Here is a 9,584-nt window from a genome sequence, read left to right on the forward strand (position 1 = left end):
TTCTGATCAGGTGAGCCGTAAGAAGAAGGAGAACAGCCACAAATTCACCCTATGTGAGCTGAGCAAGGAAGAATTAGAAAAAGAAGTTAGCTGAGACAGGAGAAGGCTAATCCATTTTATTTCTCCACAGAATAAGGGGGAAATATGGATGAACTCTGCTTCGTAAGAACATTGCAAGGTTCTCATCCAGGCATGTACGCTTTTTTAAAAGAATTGAATAGAGAGCAAGCCTCTTAATATAAAAGGCAAAGCTGCAATCAAAAAATGCATCTCTTTAATTTTAAAATTAGTTACAAAAAGGAAAAATTAACAAATAAGCATTTCAAGGACAGTTGAAAGATTGTGAAATGCTTCTTCAAGTACATTTTGCCAGGAGACAGTGCCATTTTCAATAGTGAGGAAAAGGCAGTAGAGAAGTTACAGTACTTCTCAAAGTTTACTTTCACTTTTTTAAAAAATCTTTGTCAATTTAAAAAAGAAAAAAAAAGTTCAGAGCACTGGCATCCAGTTAACATACAGACTTGACACTTCACTTTTTACTCTAACTTTAGGGAAAGACTTACGCAATAAATTCTGAAAATAAGATATATCTGAACAATCACAGATGGTATTCCAGAGACTTTCATCCAGTGCCCTGTATGCAAGCCCCAACATGGTGTGTTTTCCTGCCAACAGCAATTTGCCTAAGTGCTCATGTATATGCGTATATTGTAGGCCTGTTAAGACACTAGATCATAAAATAAAAACACTGGCTTCAGCATTAGCATGTGCTATAGGATAAAAGTAAGGAAATTAAATCTTCTTTTTGACTGACATTAAATTAGAAGTGAACTGAGCAAAAAAATTGTTTTCAATTAGTAATTTACTTGATGATGAAATTAGGATTAAAAAATATTTAAAAATCATACCAAAGAAGAGACAATGTTGTCTGCATTTGATATCACAGTGCTATGTGAAATTACCTGAAAGAGCCACTTTACTTAATTTTCTCTGTAGAACAGGAGAAAAAAAAGACGTAAGTACAATTAGACCAATATAATATGAATCTTTGTACATTCAGAAGTGAAACTTCTTATTCTGCTTTCATATCGATTTTATCCCTAAAAATCTTTTATTTAAAGCAATTGTAATTTACACTATGTGTGAGAGAGTATTTGCATTTAGAAATGGAAACAAAGGTATGTGTCATTTTATAAGCAATCAAGAAACACTGTGTATGTTTTCTTTACAATGTAAACCAGCTGCATTTTGCCCTGAGTCACATCCTGACAACAGCTACTCACACTTAAAGTTGTAATAGAGGCATCTTGGGATTTTTGAAAGGGCTTTCATACAATTAGCTTTTGAATTCTAATCGCACTAAAAAACCTGAGAGGCACGGTGTCAGCTGAGTAGGCAAAACCCACTTCTACGTGCTAATCTTACGAGCTAATCTTATTCCAACAGAAGACCATGCAATTCCATAAAGGTTTAGAGTTTTTAAAAAAATCCCTCACCAACACCCTGTAAAACTAACTTCATTAACTCTGTTTAGTAGAGATTTTAAAAATTGGGTCCCCCGAAATGGGTATCAGCTATTAGGTGACTATTAGACAGTATGTGCTCAGCAGTACTCCAGCCTAATAGCTGCCCCAGCTGAATCAGTATAAAGTTTCCTTTTCACTATGTTATCTCTTTAGTAATATTACATTATTATGGCCAGCTCATGAAATAGTAGAAACTGGCAGAGCACTATTGATTTCAGGAGACCTATACTAACTTGCACCAGCTGAGATTCTGGCTTTCTTAACATAAATGCATTATAAACTTAAAACTATAGCTAGAATTGTATGGATCAGCTATGTGTAGACAATATACGACATACCAGATCAACTGTAAGAGGAACCATATAAAGAAATACTTAGTAGAAGGCATATGCTGAAGAACAGACAATGCAGCTAAGGAATCTTGTTTTAAATACAGGGGGTATAGTTGGAATGCCTAAATGTTGTTTCAGATAGCTCAAAAAGATTATCTTCAAATAAAAAGACTGATATGATTCAAAGTCAGAGCTACTTGCAGCAACAAATTACAAAGCAAGAAGCAAGCACCATTGAAGTAGATCATTCAAACAATAAATACAACTAAAACTAGCTGAATACCTTTCAAATGCAGAGAATAAGCAGCAATTCTGTGGATACAGAACAATTTAAATAAGACATTCAAAAGAAAAGTTGCAAACGTTTTTTTTTTAAATAAAGGTGCACACAACGCAATTTCAGAAGATGCCTCCATTTTCACACTAATTTTGAGTGATTTGGTGGAACTCAAATAGTTGCAATGTCATTTAGACTGTATAGAGCACTCAAACCCTTACTACAATAAATATTGTTCAGCTTCCTCTGTACTGGATTCTAGTACCTTTGCTAGGTACATTAAGTTATACTCAATTTTGCACATATTTCTCTGGTGCCCTAAACTGAGGACTTACATACATCAAAAGATTAATGCAAACATTCCTATCACTACTGCTGGGCCCTTATACTATCAATAAGGTGTGTGAGGTTGGTGGGCACATTTCTACAGACTTCTAAAATTATCAATTGCTCATGAAATGTTTCACTCTCATACTCATCACAGACTTTGCTTACTGGCTATACATGAGATTCATATTTTGATATCACAATATGATTGCTCTTTAGGAAAAGTGCTATATACCACAAATATCAGTAGTTATGGAAAATTCATAAGCATAATTTTGGATCCCCAGTCTCGTATCAGATAAATCTGTTTAACATATTCCTGGGTCACAGGAGGACCCTTACAGCTGTTTGCAACCCCTCTAGCATGGGTAAAATACCAGGGCAAATTTTATACAACTGTTAACATAGCACATGCCTAGAGCATCACGTGAGGCTAAAGATGGATCAAAATAGCAATGGCCAGCCCAGCAGAGGCAGGACCAGAACCTTTCCAGTTTTGCTTTAAAAAAAGGATAAAATTGTACTGGGAACATTAAACTGCTCCAGGTTTCTCTTTTAATTTAAACTGTACTTCAGAAGCACAGAACACTCACACATATATACATACACACATACAAATAACATCCCCAAAAAGCCCAGAAGCCAGGACAAATTATTATCCTTCATCCTTCTACAGACAGCCATCAGAAGGATTTGACATCAATTCATGCCACATAGAAGTTCAGCTCCAGAGTTAATATTCATAACAGGAATGGGTGCTGAAGGAAGTAAACACAGACGATAGTCGTATAAGGGAAATACACACAGTGCCAGGAAGGGGAAACAAATGGGAATCTTACCTAATTCCATGGAAAAATAAAAATAAAAATAAATAAGTAGTAAACATAGATTAAATACCTAAACAAATTTATATAGAACATACAAAAACATTTTAAAAGCATGCTATCAAATCAAGGACAAAATTTAGTACATGAGAACACTGTGTGGTTATATACCCATATAAAGAGCACTGTCCTACAGTATGGCTTATTACATGCTCCAAATGTGTTAAATAAAGCTGATTACCAAAGCCACTCAATGGAAATGTTTCAAGCACCCTTCTTCTTTACATATTTTTAGGTAACAGGTGCTTTGACCTCTGCTAAGTGACATACTTTTTTAGAAATGTGGTTTTATTTGTAAGTATAAAGCACCTATGAAAGTAAGGACCACAGTAGCAAAACCCACTCCCCTCACAGAGGCTGTGGTTTGACTTAGCTGAAGCAGGAGTCACCCTTGGGCCCAATTCCATTTGGACCCTCTTGAAGTCAGCTAAAGTCCTTTTATCCCCTCCATAAGATTCAACATACAAGACCGTTTCCAGGCCTCTTCCATGAAAAAATGCCAGGAAATTAGAAACTCAGCTGGTGCACATTAGTTTCAGTAGTACTGAAGGGCACTTCGAGACATGGCCAAAGACAGCCTAAAGCTGGTGAGCACACATGGTTTTAAAACCATGGCCAGTGTCTGTCCTTCTGCACCAGTACTGTTCATATCAAAAAGCAAGCAGCTGTAGGCTGAGTAGTCAAGGATCTCATGACTAAAGATACATCTGCAAGGAACTTTCTTAACACTACAGAAAGAATAAATTCATAGCAACAGCTATGAATATTTTTTTTTCTCAGAAAAACATACTAGTTACAGTGCTTAATAGAATCCATTAAAAGTATAATGAAAAGGATGTAAAGTAACATTAACACCAAATTTAAGCACAGGATACATTGGTTTTGAGGACTAATCACAGAATTAAGTCCTGTGTCGGACAGAGTGTGTAGATCACTCCACTACTTATAATTCACTTCATTTGGGAATAGAAGCAGAAAAACAAGTGACAAGCTGTGAGCATTAAAGAGTGTATAATCTGTGCTCCATCTCCGTAGGAAACTCCAGTACTTATCAAATTCATTCAAATAGACCTATGCAACACAAGTATGCATGTTACTTATGCAGAGTAAAAACAGGGAAAATTCATAATAGTATCAAGCTTAATACAGTCACACCACACTTATTCTCTGTTGCAGGTGAGGAAAAATACACTGTTTCTTTCTGCACACAATCTAAAGAGAGACTGACTTTCTAAATTCCTCTGGAGGAAAATGAATATGAATACTCTGACATTCTTTTTACAAACCCTGATTAAGATGACACTAAATCAAAGCAGAAGAGACTAAATCAAAGTGTTCAGAAACTGTGCATACTGTTTTTCAAAAACAGTAAATATTTTCCTAATATTATTGTATACTTTATATACATTTTATTGTTTGATTGAAACATGATAATTATCCATTCCCCCAACTTACGTGATATTTATAGGGTGCAACAGCTCTGCAGAGGAATTTTATTAAGTACAAAGGCTAATAATTAAAAATTTAAATAAAAGGCAATGAATGTCTACACAGCTATCTAAATATTTAATTCATATTTCTAATATTTTTTCCTCTGGTAAATTTTCCTTCTTGGTACTACTACACTCTCTCTTACACTGACAGTTCCCCAGATACTTAAACCACAGCTAGCATGACTTCTACTTTTCATTTGGCCATGATCACAACAAATACTTAGGAGAGTCCTTTCCCTCTTGATCAAATCCTATAATGCACTACAAGGGAGGGGGAAAAAAAAGGGGTGGGGGGTGGGGGAAGCAGAGGGAGTTATAGTGCCTCTTTTTGTATGTCCCGCCTGAACTTCTTATAGCAGAAGATGGAAAAGATGCAGCCCTCCTTGGGACCTTGCTCAGCTAACTTCAAGACACAACATGGTAATGCATCACGCTTGAAGGCCAGCTGACTACAGTCAACAAGAATTGCATTGAGCTGTACGTAAGATTTCAGATTCAGTAGCCTGCAGACACTGATAAAGGAATGGGAGTTCTCCCTAAATCCCACCTGATACTGGATGATTTAAACTTGGCATGCGCTTTTCAACATACAGGGCCAAGGTCTTTACTACAACTGTACAGAAGAAATTAATATATGTAAGGAGATGCAGGATGCAGAGAGGAAGGAGCACCTACCCTTTTTCCCAATAAACATGATGTCAGCACAGCAGAATGCACTGCTATGTCCTCTCGCAAAGGAGCTGTAATAGACTTCCAGTAATAAACTTCTCATTTGATGCTTAAAGGTTATTTTTTGTATGACAAATAAATGTCTCCTTCCCAGACTGTTATGAATCAAATCATGTAATATACAACCAAGGTTGGAGATGACAAAGACCTATTAGGTCATCTACAGTGTGTTCATTGCCAACACAAGATTGCTCCCTGCAGACTTCTAGTCCCTTCTTCAGCTTACTTTGAAGAGTCTCCAGCAACGCGGCTTTTGCTTCTTCTGGTATCACAGAGATCTAAGTTACAGGAAGGAATTCTCAGCTGCTATGCTAACATTTTTATAGATACTCAGGCCCATTTAGATTGGTTTATTTAGAAAATGACCTGTTGAAGGCAGGAACTGCCCCTACCTATCTGCATGCTCCCTGTCCAGCACAGCACAGCCCCAGCCTTGTTTGGGGTCTCTAGCAGATGCTGTAATTCAGGTAAGCAATAACTGATGGTTTGGCTGTGAGTTCCAGAGGATTATAACAAAGCTCACTTAGGTTGCACTTCTTCTGGGATGTTTATTATCACAATGATTACTGTCTTTTGGCTCAACCTCTCCCCCTACTTCCCCAATTTTCATCTGGGACCTTTACTTTCATTTGGCTTGGTTTATGTTGTGTCTTTAACTTGGAATTCCAACTTATTGTTTTAGATTAATTCATACTGGTTTATTTTATTATCATACCATGTGAGAGTCAAAATGGGGCATGGGGGCCTCTTAAGACCCAGAAAGGCATCTGGCTCCACTTGAAGAAACAAGCAGCCACAGTGAGGGAGGTGAAACCATGAGATTAATTTTTAACCAGAGTTTTAAATGGGTGTTTGTTTTCCATCTCAGGAGAAACAGAGAGAACTTCTAGGTGAGACAGAGAGGCAGCAGATGTGGTCCTGTTACCTTATAAAAAGCAGGAAAGGGAAGCACTATTCTTTCATTTAGCCTAAGATGTCTACTACGAAATTCTACACCTGTGCCTCTGATACATGCCATGACTGATAGGGGCTAGAACCAGCTGTACCAACACACCCTCATCTTTCATAACGGCTATGCCTTGATTGACATACAGGTCATTGGGTTTTGCAGTTTTCTGGTTTGTTTTTTTTTTTCTTTTTTCTTAAAGCAAGGAACATTAAGGCACAAACACAGATGTCTTTGAAATATACCTGAGAAAGGGTTTGTTACTATTTCGCTCAGGTATACTAGGCTCAACAATTCGAACTTTGGCCATTTATTCTTTCCCTTAGATTAATATACTTCTGCCTTGAAAAGAGCCAGAGATTAAGTCAACTTGTTCAAATGTTTCTCATTTTCATGCAGCATATACTGTATGATAAGCATTTTAAACTAAAAGTAATATTTGGTATTTGGTATGTCAACAACATCTCTTTCACTGCCAAATACTTCAAAGTCCAACACAACAAGAAAATTTGTATGGGTTCCAAGATGTAAATATCTTGGGACAAGGTTAAACAAGGTGGCAAATATTTGTACGTACTACACAATTCCACCTGATAAAAAATAAACAGGTGTGCATATTTATTTTTTTGTCAATGCAATAGTAAAGGGCGAATGTGGAAATCCATCCTATACACCAATATTTCACTATATTACTCTGTACCAAGGCTCCTTTTCTATTACTTCAGTACCTACTGACTTATGATCTGATGTCTTGTCCACCTCCAAGAATGAAGGCAGAGAAGGGTATATGCAGTCTCCCATTCTTCAGATTCTGGGAAATATCTATGCCCTGTTAAAACTCAACATAATAACACCACCTTCAATAGCAGGGTGAATACTGACATGCTTTAAGTGAAACTTGTGTATACTAACATCACAATGCGAGGGACTGTATCATGACAAAAAAATCAGGCTATCAGTTTTTAAAAAACAGCAAAAAATCCATATCTAAGATATCTATTGTACAAGTGGTGGCACTGAACAAAAGAAAGTGACCAGTACCTGTTGTGTGATCTATGGTTCAAACAGTTAGTTATTCAGCAGACATGAAACAAAACTCCAGATTCACGGTCCTTTGGTAAAACTGCACTGCAACAAGTAAGATTCTTGCCTGAGGTAGGACAAAACTGAGTCCCATAATCTTTTGAAGCACAACAGCCTGCCCATGATAAATGCTTAATTTATAAACTGGTGGACATTAAGTGAAGTGCTCTGATAGTGGAATAATAACATTCAGTATGCCTGCAGCCATACCATCTCCCAACTATGATCCCATCCGGTCACACAAAATAAGTCAGGTCAGCTTAGGTCAGTGTTTGAATCAAACACCTCCAAAAGAGTGCAAGAGTTGCAGAAGTGTTACTGTGATTCAATTCATAACAGAGATCTTTGCTTCAAATCAGGAGGCTAACCACACCTGAGTTAACTCTTCTTAAATTAATTATTCTTAATCAAGATACACAACATGGCAAACTTCATAAAATCATTATCAAAAATAAATATTATCATCAAAGGCTGCAGAATCAGATCAGATTATTCAATTATTAGAGGAACTAATGTACCAGAAAAAAAAAAATTATTATTTTATGAGCTGCCAAATTCTGCTAACTATAGCTGCTGTGTTTACTCCCTTCCTGTTAACCAACTCAAACAAGAATTATTAGAACATTCAACACTGAGCTTTCACGCTAGATCAAACTCAAGTTAGAGTTACTATTCAGGTAGTAAGTGGAGTCCGTTCTTCAATGACAACAGGCTTTCAGTAATGACCCAGTATCTAAACAGAATGCTAAACAGAACTGGAGACAAATATGTCATCTTTATTTCAATCCTCACTAACACTTTATTGGTAAAAATTATACAATATATGTTATGCTAAGCTTTTCAGTCTGTATCAAAGCAGAGACTAACCGATCAAGTTCTCTAACATTGTTTCAACGAAAGCCAAATCAAAGCTTAGGGGCAGCTTATGGAGCTATTTCCAAATGCATCTCCAATACTAACAGCCACATAAATCTCTGCTGAGACCAGAACCACCTGCTGGCATGCATCCCCTCCCTGCTCCTGGAAGGCAGCAACTAATAACAGCCATTTGCAGCTGGTAAGAATACCTGCCAGGAGTAAAGAGAGGAAGCACACTGAAGCAGCTGTTTTAACCCCTCCAAAAGGCAGCCTCAAAACTATCACTTTCCAGCTGAGACCACAGGGCCCCCTCTCACCTTTAACAGGAGGAAGGAATACCTGGGTTCAGATTGGCAGCAATGCCACTAGCAGCTGCCTTCTCCAGAAACCTGTGCCTGGACAGAGGCATAGTACAGAGTCGGTAAGCAAGCTCATCTGGCCATACTCCATAGCTCAGGCTATTAAAAAAAAAAAAAAAAGTTTAATAATTGCCAAAAGAAGAGGAGGAGTGCCCTCAATGTGGATGGTCCAACAGAGGCAATTACATTTCATTTTCAAACGCAACATAAGATCACACATATCAGGAGAAAAAAAATGCAGGTAATTCTGATTTACTCTAGCCAACTCTCAAACCACAGCTGGACTATGTCCCTAGATGCAGCTGAAGTACATGTGTCATGCTTAGTCATTTAGCAAAAACTGGTGGTCAATAGTGACTGTGAGATATATTGACAAGGTGTCCAGGGTACATTTATGTTATACAGTTTTATTTTAACATGAAAAAGAAACTGAGTTTTGTTTCATTGTTCCATTACAGTACCACCCCAACTCTAAACTGCTTCTGGATGATCAAAATACAATGTTCTTACTGCTGCTGCATAATGCTAAATACAAACCGATAGTGGCTTTTATAAATAAGTCCATTAATAGCTGACTTCCCTGCATTCACAGGAAGATAAACAAAGTTGTCCTGATAGTACCCTCACAGAAGAAAGTTTTTGTCTCTTTTTCAGACAGTCTGTCTACAAATACCATCCTGTGGCAAGTGAAGTTGCAGGTACATTTGTCTGAAAATGTGATGGCAGTTTCATTTAAAATAGTATCTTTTACTTAGATTCACTGTTATTAT

Source organism: Falco punctatus (assembly GCF_963210335.1).
Source record: "Falco punctatus genome assembly, chromosome: 11".
In the NCBI taxonomy this organism is placed as follows: Eukaryota; Metazoa; Chordata; class Aves; order Falconiformes; family Falconidae; genus Falco; species Falco punctatus.